At 31.4% G+C, this 21,192-nt stretch overlaps 1 long non-coding RNA gene across 3 annotated transcripts in view; it reads left to right on the top strand.

Annotated features, from left to right (window-relative positions):
* LOC306670646 overlaps positions 1-21,192 on the top strand; it is a 667,486-nt gene that overhangs the window by 151,939 nt on the left and 494,355 nt on the right. For all 3 annotated transcript variants that reach the window (XR_013766464.1, XR_013766465.1, XR_013766466.1), the window contains exon 2: positions 10,780-10,831. This is a non-coding gene — a long non-coding RNA (uncharacterized lncRNA). The remainder of the gene's footprint in view (positions 1-10,779; positions 10,832-21,192) is intronic.

Raw genomic sequence — 21,192 nt, 5'->3', positions numbered from 1 at the left:
GGTCTAGGGGAAGAGACTGCTAGAAGAGTAAGTCCAGAAGTCTCAAACTTCAGGTGTTGCCTGATAAAGAAAGGAAAGAATGGTGTGGGTGAATTTTAGTAAGATAGTATATGATTTGAGAATAGAATATAGATTTAAAAACAAATGATATTTAACAAGAAGATTAGGATCAGGGATGGGCCAGAATAAAGTGACTGAAAAAGAGACATCCCAAACCCCACAGTCTCCATTAGTGCCAGCCTCACAGAAGGAAAAATGGATTGTAGGGAAATGTGCTGGATAATGTGTGGGAGTATGGTATGTTGAAATTAGAATATCAGGAAATGAAAGGAGTATGCTCCACATCAATACACCTTTTGGAAGAAGGGGGGGAAAAAGGCAAATGCTGAGAGCAAAACTAGTTTTGGAAAAGAGTCAACAGGGCAATAAAATAGCAAAGGAAATAATCACCCTACAAAAGGAATTATTTAAATGGAAATTGAAGCAGAAGTAAAGAACTTGAAAACCATGAGTTTATGGAGACAGAAATGTATTTTTGAAACTAGAGACTAATGGGAGGTCTATAACATAGGAAATTACTAAGCATTTAAAACAGGTAGTTGAAAAATTGATTAACTTAACAAATTACTTAAAGTTTAAACTCTGTTAGCCATATTTTGGTTAAAAAGTAAAAAATTCCTAGTCTATAACTTAACTGCTTAATTGTTCTATATACCAGATAGGCAAACTCTTTGCTTTTAATTGAAAGATCAGAGCTTTTTATAATAGTGGAACTCCCAAATTATACTGATAACAAACTTCTTTCCCTTTTCAGTTTGCTTGCATCAAGTGCTAATCGGGTGCTTTGGTCACATACAGACTTGTGGTTTTACTATTAACCTTCATCAACGTTTTCTACCCTCACCACATCCCGGAAATACAGTGATCTGAACAACTTGAGAAGCAATGCTGTCCAGTTCCTAAATCTTGGTCCTGAGTGCTATGATATATAACATCAGAATTTAATTTCCCTACCTGGCGTTTCTCAAGTTAAAATTAGTTTTTATACCCTTTAAACTTAGTAGAAAATGACACGGCGGACCTCATGTTAAACTATATAGAAGAGGTATGATGGAGGACATGTTGTGGGCTTAGGAAAAGCTTGAGATATGTGAAAATATTTCAGCTCTATGAACATTGCATGACATGTTGTTGACACAAAAATTCACTGAATCAATGTACAGAATATTTAAAATCTTATCCCATTGTATTGGAATATAACTTGTGCGTTATTTGCAAGTGACAATACGTAGTGGGACCAGATATGGAGGATTTTAAAAAATAATTATTTAAGACTTGATGTTATATGTGATTGAGAATTATTATAAGGAATTGGCTAATAAGTAGATGATTTCAAAGCATTTGTTTTATTAGGATGAGTTAGAGATAGATTCCAAGGATGACTCTGAATTCCCAGCAAATCTCCTATTATAAGCAGGTTCTCATTCTCAGCCTGGGTTGGCTGCATTGAAATCGGTTACTCCATAAAAGTTCCTAGGTCTAATTGTAGAAGAGCTGCCTTAGTTATTAAGTTTCTTTCTTTTATTGTTTTGCATCTGTCTATCTATTTGGCTTGTGTCCTCTTTCCTGTATATCAGAGCTTTAACTGTTTTCATTATTTTGAATATTCAGCTTTCTTTTGATCTTTTATCTTTATGTCTCAATAGTACCTGCTTATTTGAATTCATATGTAGGAAGTAATCCAATAAAAATTAAATGGAATGAATTTATTAACTAAAACCTTTTCTATAATATATAAGGATGGGATTTATTTATTTCACTTTATTTATTTTTTTGTTGTGAACCTTTGCTTTTCTTGAAACTGCTCAATATGTAAAGGTTGTTAACACTAAAAGCAAATCTTGTACTACAAATTGGTTTCTATCTCTGGAAACACTCAATCTGTCAGAGAGAAGGATATGCCAAGAAAATGTTCACATTGCTCCAGCTTTGACCACTGAAGCAACTTGCCTGACCTCACTAAATCTGAATTTTACTTTAATATTTTACTTCGTAGAAATGATTTAAGTCTAGAAAGTAAAAATTATATAGTGTGGTTTGTACCCTCTTCATATGAATCAGAAATAGCAGAGAGTCCCACCTTTGGGAACTGTCATTATGATAATATTATTCATTTGCATTGTTGTCTTGGTTGGCCCTTCCAATATATAATCATTCAATTTTCAGTCCATAAGAACTATTTCCAAAAAGGAAATGAGGGGTCAGCATCTATTGTATGGTTCCACATTTACTGAACTAGTGGTGTCTTATTTTTCCATCTGGGGCATTGGCTCTGGGAAATTTACGATGGTATATAGCTGCCAGCTACCCAATGGTGATGCCAGTTTTGTCAGCAACTTACAAATAATTCCCCATCTGAATTTGTCTGGGCAAAATGATATGAATGCTTCTTGCATGGTTGTGAAGACGTGAACTTGTGTTAAATACCAAATCACAAACAAAATCCCATCAGTTCATGAAAGAATGAAACTGGAAATGTATATGGCTTATGAAGAGTATAGACGCTGCAGCCAGATTGACTGAGTGTGAATCCTGGTTTTTGCCACTCAGTAGAGGGGTGTCCATTGGCAAATTACCTAATCTCTCTGTGACTTGGTTTTACACATCAATAAAATGGGGATTATCCTCCTAGAGTTTGAAGTTTAAATAAATAAAAAAATATATAAAAGCCCTTAGAACAGATTGTGAATATAGGGAATACTTGTGTTTCTGTAATCTCTTTTTTAACCTTTTAATCTTTAGAATTATAGATGAACATTAAGTAACTTTCTCTCTTACTCTGTCTCCCCTGAGAATTATGAACATATAAGAAAAATATTATTGCCACTTCTAAAATATGCAGTGATGTGAAAGCAGCACTATTTTGTTTTAAAGCTCAAAGAGTCAGTAGTATAGTTGTCCAAAAGGAGACATTTAACCTTTAATAAACACTAAATTAACCAGAATCTTTTTATACTCCCCTTTTAGAAGAAAGGAGAAAAATCTACAGAAAAAAAAAAAATAGCTTATGTTATTTAAGTGTCTTCAAGAATGAAATTGTGGCATTTGCAGGTAAACGAATGGAACTGGAGAATATCATGTTAAGGGAAATAAGCCGAACCCAGAAAAACCAATGCTGATTGATAATGGTGGGGGTAGGAAAGAATGGAGGAACTTTGGATTGGGTAGAGGGCGGTGAGGGGAGAAGGGGTGGGAGTGTGAGGATGGGTAGGATGGTGGAATGAGAGGGACATTATTCCTCTATATACATGTACGATTACACTACCAGTGTGATTCTGCACCATGCACATCCAGAGGAATAAGAAGTTGTGTTCCATTTGTGTACAAAGTGTCAAAATACATTCTGTCATTTATAGCTAATTAGAACAAATTTTAAAAATGTCTTGAAAAATAAAATTCAAGTATCCTTTTTATATCCTCTGGGCACCATATAGTCAGTACAATCTCTGGGTCTAAGAATCTACAATTTTGTAAAATCAGAAGGAAGGGGGATTTTATGTGAGTCCTTGTACTCTGATGTTCTTGTGAGCATGTACACTTTTCTAGAGGAAAAGATTCCTGGTTTTTATGATATTCCCAGCGAGCCTTATGACCACTCACCCACAAAAGATTAAGAGCCCCCTATAAGGCAATATGAATTTTTTATGAAAAAAAAATTTCATAATTTTTTTAATGAAAGATAAACTTATAATATTTATCTTATTTAGGCAGGAAAATTTACTAATAAGTCTTAGGATGAAAGTATAAAGTATAAAGGATGAAAACAAAACCTTTTATCCCCCTTTGCTAATGGAAAATTAAATTGACCATCATGCAGGTAATTGATGTTTTCTTGTGTCAAGCAACAGTCATTCTTCAGTACCAGTGAGCTGGTACTTCTTCCAGAGAAAATGGTGATTTTGTCTACTGTTCATTCTTTCTTTTATTTTTTTCTAACTTCAGGATTTTAATATTTTCTATAGGTTAAGTGTATATTTCTTATGGCATGCTTTAAGTGTATTCTATAAATGCTTGCTTAAAATCGTTATTATATCAATGTAATTATTATAACTTGATACTGATTATTTCCACTTTTTTTACACGCAAATGTAGTATGAAATAAATTATCTGAAAGAAGACAAGGGAAAATTAAAAGGAGAGGAATTTTACTGACCTCTGAAATCTTAAAAGTGTATTCTATTTTTTATGCACTTTGGCAAATATTTACCTTCACATTTATTTGGTGTTTTTAAATTGCTTGTATTAAAATGACTTAGTAGAATAGTTTTAAAATGGCTTAATAGAGTATTTTTAAATACTTATTTTGGATCCTTAGAAAAGGTACACATTCCAAGCTCAAAAACTTTAAAGTTTTTAGTTTAAAGAGATTAAGTAAATAATTCAGAAATGCATTCTGTTTACCTGTTAATAATTAAGCAGGTTAGACTGTGTACTTTTTATAGTCATTGAGTTTTAATTTATTTATTTCTTGGTATGTTGGTTTTAAGAATTTATTTAAGGCATTCTGCTATTGAGAAATAAAAACAAACAGAGTGAAGCTGCATAATAAATGGACAGGTTTGGGTTGCTTTAAAGGGACAAGTAAGAAAAAAAAAAAAACCAATTGGATTTTAGGGTTAAAAGTAGTATTAAGTACATAATCTTTCTGAACTTTTTCCCTCTATTTGGAAAGGAAATTGCAATAACTAACAAGTATAATTGAGTTAAGTGAATAGTCTTTTGTTGTTGCCCCGGAGCTCTGGCTCAATGGAATTTGAGTTGATTTTAGATGACTTTAGTTATGGTTTAGCTAGGCCGCTTTTATGAAGGATTCTTGGAGAAGTCTACAGCAGAACTTATCAGATTTCTCTGGAGTTTTAAAAACTCCAATAAACCCCACATCAGAATCAATACCTGGACTGTTGTGAAGACTAGACCTAAGTTATCCTTTTTGAGACTTAAGAGAGAAAGCATCTTGTCATCTGCATCACATAAATGCAGATTCCTTTGGATGTTCTTTGAGGAGCATTAGCTGGTTTTCATTTACCTATTTTTTATTAGCTAAAACTAATCCCATTTAAATATTGATTTAATGAAGATGATTTGTTTTCTATAAATGACCTTTAGCAGTTTTATTAACTTTGTCTTAAATTGGGAAGGCCCATATAAAATACTAGTACTGGCTGAATGACTAACAAGAAAAGTCATAGTTCATTTGTTGTAGGTGACTTTTGAATGGCATGATAAGTACTATGAATTGAAAAAACATTTCTTATGTGGTTATGGACAGCATGACTTTATAGTTGATTAAAATCTACTTATTGTTAACTTTTATTTATTTGAAATTTATACCAGTCCTACTTTCAAAACTGATTTGGAGCAGCATCAGTTGTTTTCATGGGCATATTTTGTTTATCTTTCCCTAGTGGTTCTGTAATTAAAATTGGTGGATATTTTGTCTGTTTTTTCTTTTTCTGTTATTCTTACTATATACATTAACCTCAGACATTTTAAGTTTTCTACATACAGGCATTCTTTGAAAGTTTAAATAATAAAATTAGTTAAATTTTGTCTACTGGGAACCTAATAGCTATCTTAAGGTAGTTGCTGTTATTTTGACAAATTCTGTTTTTCTTCCCCTTTTCTTTTTTATTCTTTCTTTCCTCCCTCACAACATCTGCTCTTCTTTCCTTCCTCTCTTTTTTCTTCTTTTAAAAAACAAGTGTGTTAATGGAGGAAGTAGTTACCAAAAATGAGGATATGTAGACATTTTCAACTGAATTTCTTAACCAAGAAATCTAATAATATTACATTTAAATTTTGTTTCCAAAACACACATTAGGTGCTTTTTTTGGTGCTTTCTTTTGTTTGTATACACAAATTCCTAAAAACTGGTTAAAAGTTAAAATTATTGTTGTCATTTGTTACCTATTTTTAAGCCTAGTGACTCATTATAAATTTTCACTTATCACATTTAATTTTATATCACATGTAATTTATTTAACCTGTTCTTATTATTCAAATATATGTAATATATTTGTAATTTGCATTTCTTTTATCACTATTGCAGATTGATATGATTTCACGTATATTTTAGCTTTTTACTTATCCCTACATTATTGAGCTCATTATTTTATACATTTTTCAATAATATTTTATAAACACTAACATATTTATAATGTATGTTATATTTTAAAATATAATTTATAATTCTATTGCAAATTATCTATTCATGTATTTTGCTCATTTAAAAAATAGAATATTTGATTCATTTATTTACAAATAAAAATATTAATTATATGAACATCATACACCTTAAAATATTGAACTTTATTTGTTGTTGGTCTCTTAAATTTGTTAAAGTTTTTTTTTTTTATAAAACATTTTGTTATTTTAGTTGTAGGTGGATACAATACCTTTATTTTATTTTTATGTGGTGCTGAGGATTGAACCCAGGGCCTCATGCATGCTAGTCAAGTGCTCTACCACTGAACCACAACCCCAAACCTGTTGAAGATATTTTTAACTTGTGAAAATTTTTTAATTTTAAATAGTAAAATTTATAAATGTTTATGTTACATGCCACTGTATTTATGCCTTAAAAGTCCTTCTCATTGTAGAAACTGTATGCATATCTAGAGGTCTTTAAATACTTTGTTATATTCAGAAACTTCAATCTAATTTATATTTTGGTATCTGGTAAGAGAAGGTAAATGGTATTTATTTTTCCCCATATAATCAGTTAGTTACATCAACAACATCCATGGAAATGCTGCCTGTACCTCATACTGGAGTTGTTCTGTCTTTTTCTACTGATTTGTCTCTTTCATTGCTAATATCATACTGTGATTTGTATTTCAGGCTTAGGTAAAGATCTACCTTATTCTTTATTCCTTTGCTATAGGGCTGAGACCTAACACTTGATAATTTTATTGTTTAAATTTAATTTTTAAGTGTGTCCATCTCCTGTCTTTTGTTTTTGTTGTTTTGAGATAATGTTAAAGAATCAAGACTATTAAAGATAATTTTAGTTCAGTTCAACAAAGATGTTTTTAATATTTGGTATAGACTAAGTAAGCTCTGTGCTCTAGAAATATATGTTAGTCTGAGAGAGGTAAATAAAATATGTTAAGTGGTTGAGATGGTGGACTAATACTGAGAACTTTTTCTTTTTTGATTCATTCTTTTTCTCTTATTATTCAGGATTTTTTAGTCCTAATCATTTTATATATGTTTTCCTTTTTTCTTCCCTTTTAATCATGTAACAATTGTTACATGATACAGATGTAACAGAGATCGGTTGATTTTGGCATATGAAATATGACCATTTTTTTCCTTTATATAGTCTGTTTCTTCTAATTGATGAACTGATAAGTGTGTCTTCCTCTTTTCAGTTCTGTAAATGTTTATTGAGTTCATGCTAGGCACTGTTTAAGAAATTTTAGAGAAGATAAAAATGAGTACCTTCTACAAATTTATAATCTAGTGGGGAAATTCTCAGTTTGTAAGAATAATAGCATTATAATAAAATAATAGTTATTGTGTACATTGTAGCTGTATACTAGCCATTATACTAAGAAAGGTGATATGTATTATCTCATTTTAATCCTACAACAGCTTAGTTCCCTCTTTATTTTTTTGACTCTCTCCTTCACTTCCTCCTGGTGTCTTCATATTGTCACCTCTTCTAAGAAACTTCCTTATACAAGCCTATCTAAACTATCAGCCCATGTGAAGCCCAGTGATGTTACTCCTTGTACTACTTACATGACATTATAATTCTAGTAATTTACTTGCTTACTGTTTGTTTCCCTTGCTGGAATGAATGTTGAATGGAAGAATTAACAAGAAGTTATGGGAGTTGGGGTTGCAAAAGGGCAAACTCCATATATTAATATGTAATATGTAACTTCTTTAAATCTAAATTTGTACTCTATACATAGATGTGACTAAGTTCTTAGGTTAGTTAGATTGTTGATTCTTTCATTTAGTAAATACTCATTGATCTAGTCTGTGGCAGGCCCTACTCATAGAATGAAGATACAGTGAAAAAGAACTGCCTGCCTGCCCTGGTGGTACTTTCATTCTTATAGGAGAGACAGAAAATAAGTTAATAAAATTGTTTTTATAATATATGTTATAATGGCCAAATAAAATTTCTGAAGGTGTCTTTCCTGACCTTGTCTTTACAATCTGGACAAGTTTTTCTTTTTTGTTCCTCATCACCCTCTGTTTATTCATCTTTATTGGTTCTGATTTTGTCTCCTGATTCTAATTTTCAGTGCCTGTCCTCAAATTTACATTTGTAGAGTAAGTGTGATATTGCCAATACTCTGAATTAAGTAGCATAGTCATTTTTCTTTTCTAGATCTCATTTGGTTATTAGTACAGCTTAAACTTAAACTTGTTTTGATTTACTGGTGTGGTTTGATGTTTGCTGCTTTCTTTTCCCTTTGCAAAACCATTGCATATGCATATTAAAGATCCAGTCAATTAAAATCTTGAGACTTAAAAAAATTATTTTAAGGGGGTCTCTCACTGTAGATGTACTGTATTATAGGATTAGCTTATGATTATGTATTGCATTTCCATTAGTAAAACTGCTCTTGAGACTTTGGCTGAATGTGGAAGTTATTAATAAATATGACATTGAGGTCATCATTGGGATTTCATTGCAAATTTAGAGAGATCACTTTCCAAACAATTTTTATTTTTATTTTTTTCTTTGAAAGATATATTTTTATTTATTTAAAATATAATATAATATACATAACATAAACTTAGAATCATAACCATTTTAAGATACAATTCAGTAGTGTTAAGTATATTTCACATTGTTGAGCAACCAGTAACCAGAAGTTTTCGTCTTGCATAACTACAATTCTGTACCCATTAAACAACAATTTACTCTTTATCCCCAAGCCCCTGGCAACCACACTCACTTTTCTGTTTTTACTCATTTGACTATTCTAGATGCCTCATATAAAAGGAATTATACAATATTTTTCTTTTCTGTTTTTTGGTACCAGGAATTGAACCTAGGGGTGTTTTATCACTGAGCTCCATCCCCAGTTTTTTTTTTTTTTATTATTTCCTTTATTCTTTTTTATTGGTTCTTTTTAGTTATATATGTCAGCAGAATCCATTTTTATATAATTATGCAAGCATGGAATGTATCTTATTCTAGTTAGAGCCCCATTCTTATAAGTGGTGGTGGGATTCACTGCACTGTTTTCATATATATACATGGGAAAACTGTCAGATTCATTCCACTGTCTTGTCTTTGCTTATCCCCCTTCTTTCCCTCCCTTCCCCCTTCCCCATTGTCTAAGCTACTATTGCATTTCTATTCTTTCCCCTCCCTCTCTCCCTTATTGTAGGTTAGCTTCCACCTATCATTACATATTAGACCTTTGGTTTGGAGGGACTGGCTTTCACTTACATGATAATCTCCAGATCCATCCACTTTCTGGCAAATGTCAGAGTCATTCTTCTTTATGGTTGAGTAATACTCCATTGTGTATATACCACATTTTTAAAATCCATTCCTCTATTGAAGGGCACTTAGGCTGGTTACATAGCCTAGCTATTGTAAATTGACCTACTATGAACATTAATGTGGCTGCATCACTGTAGTATGATGATTTCAGTTCCTTTGGATATATACTGAGGAGTGGGATAACTGGGTCAAATACAGATGGTCAACAAATATCTGAAAAAAATGTTCAACATCTTTAGCAATTAGAGAAAAGAAAATTAAAACTACACTGAGATCCATCCCACTGCAATCACAATGGCAATTATCAAAAATACAAGTAACAATAAATGTTGGCAAGGATGTGGGGGAAAGGTACACTTACTCATTGCTGGTGGGACTGAAAATTGGTGCAACCACTTTGAAGAGCAGTATGGAGATTCCTCCAACAACTTTTAACAGGAAAGTTTTTTTTCTAGTTATACTCAAACTCACCAATTGTCTTCAAAGGCATCCCAATCTCTTACCTGCTCTACAACTCCCATGCTTTATTGTTATCGTGTAGTATCAAATGCATTTAGGTGGAAAGGGATTTGAAAGTGACTAATCCATTTGTTTGCATCTCTGCCTCCAAATCTGGGTAGGGTCCTGTACAGTCTTGCTGCTAAGATAGGAAGTATAAAGCAATGTCCTAATGTCAATGCCTTAGCTGCCATAGACCCTATTGCTGGAAACTTTGACATCTGCTCCCTTATTCTTTCTACCCATTTTCTTTGGATTACCTGTGATTATGCAAAATTTCCAATTTTACTTTCTGTTTTGAGGACAGGACTTGGGTCTTATTGTTTATACTTCCAAACTCAACATGCTTACCAATTCATTATATACTGTAGATCTTTGCAAGGTTCCTATTAAATAAGAATAAGCAAATTGATGGGTCAAAAGCTATTTAGGATTAATTTTTTAAAAATAAAAATGTAAATTCCATATTTGCATAAATTAAGAAAGCATCTAATAATCCTGTTATCCATATTTTCAGAAATGTGCTCACAATGGTTTAGATTGAATATAAGTGCCACATGTTACTGAGTACTTGTGCTGCATATATACATTTGAATATGTTAGTTTTTCTTTTAAAAACTATAGATTTTATTTGGCATAAACAAACTCAGTTATCTACTTCTCATGGCTAATCATAAAAGCATCACAGAAATGCAAATTGTTTCCTCAACAGATTTCTAATTTTAAGTATTTCTTTTTTAAAGGTATACAAAAAGAAGTGCTATGAATTGCCATTTGAGACTCTGAAGGCTGAAGGTAATATCCAGTGATTTTTTTTGAATGGCTTATCTTCCTGAAATGTTTTATGATATTTAAAGCCTTGAATTTATTGCATCATGTTTTTTCTTTATTGTTATTATTCCTTAACACATTATATAACTTTTCTGTCTACCTAAAAGTATTCTGAAATGATAAGTAAAAAGGAAGAAACCTTATGTCAACTCAGAATATTTCGGTCTAATTGGGTATTGTTGTTATCCCTTCTTACTTCTATATAGAAATGTATCATCCCTCCCCTGCCATTTATTATATTAGTTTAGAATTCTTGAAAGTTAAAACCTTTTCCTTTCTTTAAGAACACATATTGGCTCAAAGGCAAGAAGTCAGTACATATTCCTTCCAGGGAATAGTTTAACACCTTACTAAAAGAGATAAAAATACATTTGTTGGGGACAGTGAAACTATTCAGATGACATTTAATGTCTACTGATAGTCAGAAGTCCAGATATTTCAGGTAAGAGGTTTACAATAGACTTGTGTTGCTGCATTGTGTATTAAGAGCTCATTGGGCTTGAAGGAGGTTTCTTAGACAAGAGGGGGCTGTAATTACTTTGCTTCTTACATGCATGGTTAGATCTTCCAGTGAGAATAACATGGTAGGGTAATTTATTATAGAAGAGTAAATCACAGATTACATTGGAGGGGAATGGGGTAGTTCCATCCAACCATCAGTTTTGTGAATACATACACTTAAGCATGTGTGATAGCTTGTTTTTAATTTCTTTACACCAGTGCACACCTCAAACATTCCGTTTAGCTGTGGGATATGCAAATTGTTCCAAATGCAGCAGCAGTACTTTCACCTGAATGTCAAAACTGTCAGAGAGCTTTAAATCAAATCTTTATAACATTTTTTAAAAAACAGCCAGCCTTAGGATCGAGATACCAAACTCTAAAAAAACTTCATTCCCATACTTCCAAAAAGCTTCTGTATGTCAACAGGGTAATGTCAAAGTTTTAATTCACCTGCTTTCTAATTTTAACCTTTTAAGGATTTTATTTTATTTGGCTTAATTATGATATTTTCTACAAATTAATGATAAATGCCTTGATTAATAAAACCAAATGTCAGAGAAAATGACAACTTGATGAAAAATTAATACTCGGCAATATTTTAAGGTACAGAAATACTAAAGATGTAGTCTTTAAACCTCATATTTCATCAGCTCTTTCTGAAGGTAGGTAACCAGAATGCTCTCTGCACCTAAGTTTTCACAGTCACATGTGTAGGTATATTTTAGCAATACAAGTTCCAGCAATTTTCTGCTATTATTTTTGCTGTCAGCTATTACAGAAAGAAATACATTCATAATTTTTATCTCTTTTGCCCCACGAATCAAAGTAAACTATATTTGGAGGTTATTATAGAATTAAAGTTAGCATACAAAGAATCCAGTTAGCAACATGTGTGTGTGTGTGCATGCACCTGTGTGCCAATATTTGTGTGTTTCAAGAAATTTCACAGTGTAAAATTAATAATTGGTGACTTGATATCTGTTAGACTACTAATTCAGTTGGTTATGAATATTTTGAATTTTATATTTAAAATTATTCACTATATTCAATTATAAATATTATTTTTACTGAATACTTTCTATACATATATTTTTTATAACAGAGAGAAAGAGGGAGAGAGAGAAAGAGAGACAAGGAGAGCAAGAGCATAGCCTTTCAAAGAATGATTTTAACAAACATAGGTTTTTGCTTTTTTAAAAAAATGTAAATTTTTCCTGAGGTTTCTTTAAAAGAACCAAGTATAAATAAAGGGCTATAATTTGCTTTTTTTGCTTTTAAACTATCAGTTAAAAAACTGAAGAATGAGAAATATGACTATTTTATTTTTCCCCTTCTACTGGAGATCATGGGATTGAATACAGTAATATCCTGTGTATTCTTCCATTTTCACAAGTATCAGGATTTTTAACATGAATACCTAAATATTAAATGTTATATGGAAATGGTACCATGCATGATTATATCCTGTGTTAGTTTTCTATTTTCACATTTCACTGATAAAACTATCAACCTAATGAAGGAGGGCAAAGTGACCTCTTCTGTTGTGCTTTTGTTTTGCTTGATTGTTCAGGATAAAAAGACCCACATAATATAATGTCAGTGAAATGGACTCAATTTGACCATCTGTTCGTGAAACCACATGATGTGCTGGTCATACTTATCAACAGAAATTTTGGCCAACTAATGTTAGAATCACTTCTTTTTTATAAGATACTGTGAATTTTTAGATAGAGTATTTCAGGCATATTGCTGTACATAGTAAGATAAATAGAGGTAAGTATTGGTCAACATTCTGTAAACACAATATATGCCAAGCCCAAGAGGAAACATTCTTCAGTGTAGATTTCCAGTGATATTTAAAATTGGAAATGGATTGTGTTGAATCTTCCCTTAGCTGGCTCTAGGTTTTATTGTGTTTGTGTCTTGCCTGGTTCCAGGCATCCAGTCTGTACTGGCAAAGCTGCTTGATGAGTAGAGGCCACCAACATTGCTGCCCTGACTGCTTACAATACCTGCCATGAATAATAGCTCTGTCAGCTAGTTAATCATTGCTTTGTAACTGTCTCTGTTCCATCTTAGCTGATCACTGCCCAGAGATCTTAGATGATCACTGCCCAGAGGAGTTTACGTTCCACTGTAATATGAGACTCCTATTACATATCTGTACCTGCCTTTGTTTGTATGCAAAATAATTCATTCGTCTTTCTATATAATAGTAAATAAGACATGCCTCACTTTTTTTGACAGTTCTTAAGTTATATATTAAACAGTATGCTTTCTTCCCTTGTTTACCCTATTCTTTATCCTTTCACCAATTTACTTCTGCACATGGACCAGTTAACTATTTCTCCTTAGTTACAAGATTTTATAATGAATTACTAATTACTTCACAATCTGTAGTCTTACAAGTTTTTAGTTTAGATTCCATGTGGGGTTAGTACTATTTAAGAGAAAGTTGTCCTTCTTCCAAAATGTCTATGAACAAAGGAGAAAGACTGAAACCCAAAATGATCTGTAAAAGGCTTTTGCTTGGTCCTATGTTGTTTGATCTTAGAAAAGAGAATAACTGTGTCAACCTTACAAAGAATCTTTAGTAGCAAGTTATGATATTTTAAACCTGATGCTTGAATTAACACACATAACAATCTGCTGATGTTCCTTAAAGAATCTAAATCTTATGGAAAATTACAGTATTAGTCTTTTATCCAATAGAAAAAACTAAAAATAAATGTACTGAACTTAAATAAATTCTCAATTGTGATTCTTGTAATAGAAAACATCTTTCTAAATGATTTATCATTTATAACTGAATTCTCTCTTTAAAGCTTATATTTTATTCCACAAGATCAAGTAATCCAGATCTTCCTAACATGAAAATATTGATGTGGCTTCTAAAGTTCTCTAATATATAACTTGAGTACCAGTAGAATGATCAGTCTTTGAAAGCTTGAGTAATTTGCCTTATCACTACCTTTAAAAACATGTGTTTTTTAATTGAATAAAATGTACCCTTGAAACACACCGAAAACTAGAACAATCAAAATTATCAATAAAAATTTTAATATGTATGACATTTGTGTTTTTTGCTAAACTCTGTATTCATTCTTCTTCCATATCCACCATTCCTCCAAATATCCAGGTCTCTTCTTGTATCCTTTGGTGATGACAAGGTGGTTTTTATTCCGCTAATGAAGTGGGAAGTAAATTAACATGCTTTTTTTTTTTTTTTTTGGAATTAGATTACTTATTGTAGTATTCTCAACATCTTTGTAATACTCTCTAACTCCTACCCACAACTAATTAGAGACTTTCAAAATTAGAGAAGATCTTAGTTGTGTAGTGGCTCTATATTTACTAGTGATCAAGGAGGTGTTACTAATACACTTGTCAGTATTAAAAAAGAATTAAGTAAATAAAGGGCCAGATGGTCACGCCTAGGACCTATCAAACGCCCAGTATGTGTGGGCTGGCCCAAAGGAATGACAGAAACATTTATCAGGCTAAGTGAAACCAGAGTTAAGCCTTCACTTATTAGAAAAAGAATGTTTTCAGATGTAATTTCTAATGATATTTTGATTTACTTGTGGGGGTCTTATTTATACTAGTGATATTTGAGAGCCACACATTTCTTTGTACATCAAAATCCAAATGTGTTAACAAGTACCAAAAAAGACTATGGTGGCATGTGAAGTAAAGGGATTAAAAAAGAAGAATATTGGCTCTGAGAAGAATATTGTCTCTTTCAAAAAAAAAAACTATATTTGTAGTATTGCAAAATACTTTTTATACTTTATTGCATTGAATATTTGTCTCCTCCAATAGACTGTACGACTCATCATATAAGGTACTACATTATATAGTATTTGCCATAGTGCATGATTAGATGAGGAACTGGTAAATATTATAAATAATTTCTTAGTGTTTTGTGATGAGTGTTATAGTGGTGGTTATATCAAGATTAATTTAAATTGGAGAGTTTAAAAAGTAAATTCCTCTCTTTCCTGTGATTTGACTATGTGTGTGTATGTGTGTGTGTGTGTGTGTGTGTGTGTGTGTGTGTTCTGTTTCCTACCCTGGTTTCCATCTTTTTCATTTTTCATTTATTTTGATTTATTTTATCTTGTAGTTATTTACTTTGGGAAACTTAAAGTATTTGGGTTTCTATGATATATATATATGGATTAATGAGTTGTTGGATAGGTAAACAGATTAGTGTGCATATTTTTTTTGGAGTTTTCTTTCTACAAGTATACAAATAATGCTTGACAAGAAAAGTTAACTTTAGGCCTCAAGCCTTTCTTCCCTTCATCACTTCTTTCTATTTTCCAGCAAATATTCGTTGAATGTCAGCTCTGTGCCAGGAACTTTGCAGGTGTTAGATGTAATGTTGAACACGAGAGATACAGTCCTTACTGTATCTGATAATCTAATAGGGAATATAATAAACTCATAAATAAACATTAAAATGTAGTACATAATTAAGTGATTTATTGTGCTGATCTTCTCATTCTGTCATGGGTAAAGAAATTTGGGGTACAGTACAAGAGTTACCTTCAATGGCCTACATTCTTAATGGTGGATTATTTTTAGATGAAAAAATTGTAGAGAGGCCAAATTGTTTCAGAATATGTTTAAGGGACAAGTGACTTCTGAGTGAGAATAGATGCAATAATATTTGCTTCTAAGATGAGTTATAAAGAAGTGTTTCAAATCTGTATACTTTATATGATACATAGCTTCCATAGGTGTTTTCAAAGCTCAGACTGAAATATCATAAGAATTTCTAATATTTTTTAAATTATAGAAAATTATTTCTCTTCAAGGTTGCTAATTAATAGCACAGAATTTATCCATGAATTGGGTTGTTGTAATGGTGAAGAAAAAGCAAGTGATAGCAGCGTATGTATTTTTTTCACTCATTGGACATGTGTGTGGAATATTTTTGTCTTCTGATCAGATTGTTCATTATGCTTCCTTTTGGATGTGTGTACTGTTTGGCCTTCCAGCCTGTGTGCTCATTCAAAGGCATTCCAAGTCATTATGCTGGACTTCAGCCTTGTTCAGTAAAAGGCCATTTCCTCCATCAGCTGTCCACTTGGACATACATTCTTTTTACTCTCAAAAATATTTTATATGCATTCAGTGTATAGTAAACGGATTTGTCAAATTACTCACAGATAATCACTTTTTTAAAGTTATAATTTGAGCTATGACCTCTCAAACTGTGAATTATAAGGTTTGACCCTTTGGTTCACATTTTGACACAACAGCCATTAATTATAGTTTTTAAAGGACATTTTATTTCAGTTAGAGTTCATGTTATGAAAACAGTTTAAGTATTTTCCCTTTAACTTTCAGGAATAAATACTGAAATATAAATGTATAAATATAGACATATCTATATCTATATGTAATATGTACATTAAAATGTAATGATATAATGCACATGCATATTATATTGAAAGGTATTTATTCATATTTATAGCATACATTGTTATACATACCTATGGATTTTTTTATTATAAACTCTGAGTTAACACTTAGATCATACTTATTTTATAACTGATATGTGATTAAATATAATTAGTGGGGAGAAAAGTCTTTATTAGCTTTTGAATCTAGGCTTTTCCCTTTTCTTTCCTTTGAGCAGTAAACAAAAGTAAGTGCTTAAGAATGGCTAGAGTCTGACAGTAATTTGGGAAAATCCTGTAGACAGATCATTGAAGTAGCATGGCATGGGAGAATGTCAACTGTTCAGGTGATTTTTGCAAATGTGCATCTGAGAGAAAATTCATTGGAAAAAGGTCAGTTTGGGTAAGCCCAGAAAGACATACAGATGTGTGGACACTTTGCTGATATCATCAGTATTTGAAATTGAGGAATTTAATGTGTTTTTTATTGGATAAAAGAAGGTATTACTATAGCTGAAAATAACTCGGAGGACATAGTTTTCTGTTGCTGCTTAATAAAAATCTAATAATATTTAAGTTTTCCATTTACTTATAAAGCAAGTTTCTTCATTTTGTGCTAAACTGAATTCTTAGTTGCTAAATTTATAAAATTTAAGTCTAAAAGACTATGGAGAGATAAAAACTTAAAAACATCTGAGTAATTTTCTTAAAGGTACATAATCACCACCTTCGTATTTCAAGTATTTCTGAAACATTACCTTGGTTTTGTTCAAATTATTCTCTATCTAATGTGTTGTTCTCTACCATGATGTGTTTACTAGCAAAAAGTTATTTAGGCAAGAGAATTGAAAACAAAGAACCATAAAGAAAGCACTCTTCTTTTCTAGAATGGATTGTATTGCTCCTGACGTTTTCCCTATGAAAAAATATTTCCCTTGTATATTTGAGGATACTGCTTTAAGAATTTTTAAACAAATTAATATTATATAAATATCTTCATTTTACCTTCAGGATAGTGCAACTCTCTTAATTAACTTGGGAACCTCAAATGGTTTGTGTCATTAGCAGACTGACATGATTTGGAGTGCCTTGTTATATAGGAAATTTTTTTAATTCAATGTGTATATTTTGTACTATCCATATGGGAAAGAACATTAAATTTGAAGTTTAAACTGAGTTTCAGTCTTGGCTCAACTTCTTCAAGTGAATTAGAGCAAGTTACTTTCTTTCTTTGAGTCTGAATCTACTCACCTATAAAGCAAAATGTAAAAATAATATCAGTCTCATGGAGTTTTAGTTAGGATTCAAGGTCTTATTAATAAGATTTTTAATTCAATGCCTACATATAGAAAGTTATTAATAATTAATGATTATTTAAATTGGAATAAAGCTGAACATATTTTTAAGCATTAAACTATGTCTTTCTAATTATTTATATTTTTCTGAAAATTTACTGTATTATTCTTCATTTCCCTCATGTGCTCATTCTTTTTCTCTGTTCTCTATTTTTACCTGCCTAATTTCTACATGTTTATCTTTGTACCTGGAATTACCATCTCATCAAGCATATGCTGGATAGGGAAAGAAATTACTCCCCAAAAGGATGTCAGTGTACTGTTACAAGGGAGTGACTGATGTTCCAAAAAGAGGAAAATATTCATCATAGTCCATATGTTTAGTCATTTCTAAAATACTACTAAAACAGGAACTAAGTGGTAGAAAGTCTTTTTCTGATTATGTGTCTTGGATTGCATTATTTTCTTTTTAAACTCATTAGTTTGTGAGTTTTAAAGAAATGTTTGTATTTTGTTTTTCTTTTTTAATTTTTAAATTATTTTTTAATTTTTACAGACTGTATTTTGATTCATTATACACAAATGGGGTACATCTTTTCATTTCTATGGTTGTACATGATGTAGATTCATACCATTTGTGTAATCATACATGTACATAGGGTAATGATGTCTGTTTCATTCCACCATTTTTCATACCCACCCCTCATTTCCCTCTACATAATCTAAAGTTCCTCCATTCTTATATTATGGCATTTGCAGATAAATGGATGGAATTGGAGAATATCATGCTAAGTGTATTTTGTTTTTCTGAAAACAAAAGTAACAAAGAAAACAATCAGCACACTAAAGACATAACCTAAGGAACAGGACCATGTATTTACAAACTATATATATGATAAGGCATTAATATCCAAAATAGAGAAAACACTTGGCCTTTGGTTTTCAGGAACTCAAACAACTCAATAACCAGAAGACAATTTTTAAATGAGCAAAAGACCATAAACATTTCTCAAAAGAAGACATAAAATGGTCAAAAGATAAATAAAAAAATGTTATTAGAATGTGAATTAAAACTACAAAGAGCTGACATCAGCCAGGTAGAAGTGTATGTGAGTGTGTGAAGAAAAAGGACCCATTGTATATTGTGAATGAGAATGTAAAATAGTATAGCCATATGGAAAACAGTTAGAGGTTCCTCAAAAATTTTAAAATTGAATTACCATATGATCCAGCAGTTCCACCATCTGGGTATAAATCCAAAGGATATGAAAGTAGTACGTGGAAGAGATATCTACATTCCAATGTTCATTACAGCAACATTCATAACAGCCAAGATATGGAAGTAACCTAAGTGTCCATAAGCAGATGAATGGATAAAGAAAATGTGATAAATATATACAATATAATACAATTGAGCTTTAAAAAAAAGGAAGTATAGTTATTTGAATATGGATGAGGAGGACATTACAGTAAGTGAAATAAGACAGGAGCAGAAAGAAATACTGCATGATCTCACTGGTATACGGAATCTAAAAATGTTGAAATCAGAAATATGGAGTAGAAGATTTGGGGTGGGGGAATTGAGGAAATGTTGATCAAAGAAAACATAGTTTCAGTTAGGTCGAAGAAATAAGTTCAAGATATCTATTGTAATATCATGAGGATTATTGTTAATATGTTATATAGTTGAAAATTGCTGAGAGAAGATTTTTAACTCTTCTCACCATAAAAAATGGTTATGTGAGATAATGTATAAGTTAAAACATTGTGTTGTACATCATAAATATATACAATTTTTGTCAGTTAAATAAATTTTATTTTAATGAACTTAAACCAAAAGTAATTTCAGGTAATACTAAGGTAGAATTTTCAAAGAACAGAAAATTTCTGTGATTAACTGTAAGGAAAATTTTATTTCACCAACTACATTTAAACATCTTCAGATTTCCTAGAATTCCCTGTGGTATGAATCAAACAACTTGTCTTCCTTAGCTTCTATTATGTTACTATCTGATCTTTTAGATAGACACTCTAAGGATTTTTTTTTTTTCCTATGGCACAAACTAATTCTTTGTTCTAAATGTAAGAACTTTTAAATACTAATACTGTGGAGCTTTGAAATTTGAAAACAGTTTTCCTAGATCAACGGGCTAAAAAATTCAGTATAATTTGCAGAATTTAGATAGACTTCACCCTTATTTGCTAAAGATACCTTTTCATGTTTTCCTGTTTCTCATATTACTTTAAAGTCAGTACAGCACGACACTGAAAATTCCTAATTTGATCCCAAATCTATTTTTTTTAGCTCAAACTTCCAAACTTTTCACCTTTATTCCCATCCATTTTTACTTCTTTCCCCAAGCACATAGCTCTTACTACCCACACTTAACATTTGCTGTCTTTTAAACACTCTTATGTGCTGCCATACTTTGTGCCTTTGTTTACACTAGTCATCCTGCTATTGTCTTAACATGGCCTGGTTTTGTTTTGTTCTAATGATATTTCTGTAGTTGAGGACATGTTTATCCTCTAATACAGAATCAACAGAGCTCTTAGTGTCTCTTAACATTTCCTTATGTAAGCATACACTCACCATATGGTGTCACTTTTAGGTTTTGTTCTGTTTTCCTGGATGAGGAAAAGGGATATATCTTCTTTCTTTTTGTGCTTAACTTAGATCATGTACTAAATGATTTTGTGCTTAACTTATATCAGGTACTAAATGATTTACAAAATTGATTAGTCTGTGAATAGAGTTAGAGAAATTACATTATCAGCTGTACACAGAACTTAACAAAAACATAGCAAAGAGGGGTTCTTTAAAAAGATGTGTACTAAATTTTCCTTGATTCACTACTTGATTTCCTATAGGTTTGAATATTTTTTAATACTTGTTTTTATAGCAGCAATGAGGAAACAAATTTTTTGCCTTATAATCTGCAATAAAGTTGAATACAGTTTTAAGACAAGAGAGAATTTTTAGGTCAAAAAAGAAAAAGGACTAAACCAATGACTTATCAAAAGTAGTTTTAGATCTTAGTACTTGAAATGATAATTTGAATGATTAATATAGGATATTATAGAAGTGGGTTTAATGCTCTATGTTTTGTTACAA

Source organism: Sciurus vulgaris (genome assembly GCF_902686455.1).
Source record: "Sciurus vulgaris genome assembly, chromosome: 10".
In the NCBI taxonomy this organism is placed as follows: domain Eukaryota; kingdom Metazoa; phylum Chordata; class Mammalia; order Rodentia; family Sciuridae; genus Sciurus; species Sciurus vulgaris.
This window is presented reverse-complemented; position numbering and strand designations above follow the sequence as displayed.